This window comes from Seriola lalandi, unplaced genomic scaffold (assembly GCF_002814215.2).
Source record: "Seriola lalandi dorsalis isolate HSWRI2012SDOR001 ecotype SW California unplaced genomic scaffold, Sedor1 jcf7180002041595, whole genome shotgun sequence".
NCBI classification, from domain to species: Eukaryota; Metazoa; Chordata; class Actinopteri; order Carangiformes; family Carangidae; genus Seriola; species Seriola lalandi.
This window is the reverse complement of record NW_019512164.1, coordinates 1-1,193: the sequence shown is the minus strand read 5'-3', so window position 1 is coordinate 1,193 and position 1,193 is coordinate 1. Positions and strand designations below refer to the sequence as shown.

At 44.4% G+C, this 1,193-nt stretch overlaps 1 long non-coding RNA gene across 1 annotated transcript; it reads left to right on the top strand.

Moving 5' to 3' along the window:
- The first annotated feature begins 353 nt into the window (after positions 1–353).
- LOC111648512 (uncharacterized) lies at positions 354–900 on the top strand. The gene is made up of 3 exons (XR_015436278.1): positions 354–420; positions 509–667; positions 757–900. It is a non-coding gene; the product is annotated as an uncharacterized LOC111648512 (long non-coding RNA).
- The last annotated feature ends 293 nt before the right edge of the window (positions 901–1,193 follow it).

Sequence of the window (1,193 nt, the reverse complement as noted above, 5' to 3'; positions counted from 1 at the left end):
TTTCAGATCATTTTTAAAATAGTCGTGTTTCAGTCACAGTGACAGAAATAAAGAGACAAATGAATCCCAACTCACGAGCTTTCTCCAGGTTTCAGCTCGTGCGCTCTCATTAGTTCATTAGCCAACATGGACACCTGCTGAGAAGACACAGACAGATCCGTCTCCATGACAACGGGGCAAACTCCATCCTTTTATGAAGACCTTGTTTGTTGGTTGAAAGTGCAGGAAAAAGCTTCTAAGTGGATCCTGACTTAATATTTCCAGACCAGGTGTCGCCTCCTGTTCATGTTTATTAAAGGTAAATGTAAAACTGATTATAATATAATAATAATAATTTACATTTATTTCTGATTTCAGCTCTGAAGTGTGAGAAGGTTCAGCTGGTGGCCTGTGGAAGGAACCACACCCTCCTCTGCACCGGTCAGTGTCTTGATTCAGTTCAAGAGGAGTTTTAAACTTTTCTGTCTCACTCAGTTAGTTTTCTTCTTCTGTGGTGTTTTCTCCACAGCTCAGGGAAAAGTGTACGCCTCAGGCGGGAACAGCGAGGGTCAGCTGGGGCTGGGCGACTGCGAGGAGAGGACGGCGTTTCAGCGGTTGGACTTCTTCGATTTGCACGGACCAATGAAAATGCTCGCTGCCGGTTCAAACACCTCGGCTGCTCTGACAGGTGAGACTCCGACACGGCTGTCAGAGGGTTTAGATCGATAACTGTGATTGATCCGTTCATGTGCTGATTGGCCGCTCTGCTCGCCACAGAGGGCGGCAAACTGTTCATGTGGGGCGACAACACGGAGGGTCAGATCGGTCTGGGCAAGGAGAGTCACGCCTCCTCGCCGCAGGAAGTCAGCGTGGGACGACCGATCAGCTGGGTGTCCTGTGGATACTACCACTCCGCCTTAGTGACAGGTGAGCAGAGATAAAGGAGGAGGTCAAAGGTCAAATCTTTAAAATGAACTTTCTTGGTAAAACAAGGATCCAAATCGTGTTTCTTTGATTTCCTGAAAATGATCTGAATCGTTTTTAATCATCAAAACCAGAAGAAATAAAATGCAAAGTGAAGCTTGGGAATAATTAGTTTAATATTTCTCATCATCGTTTTCCTCCCTGCTCTGATATTTATTCATTTAGATTTTTATTTATTTACATTTAATTTGGTTTTAATTGGTAAAAAGATCCGTGAGCTGCTTCCAAAG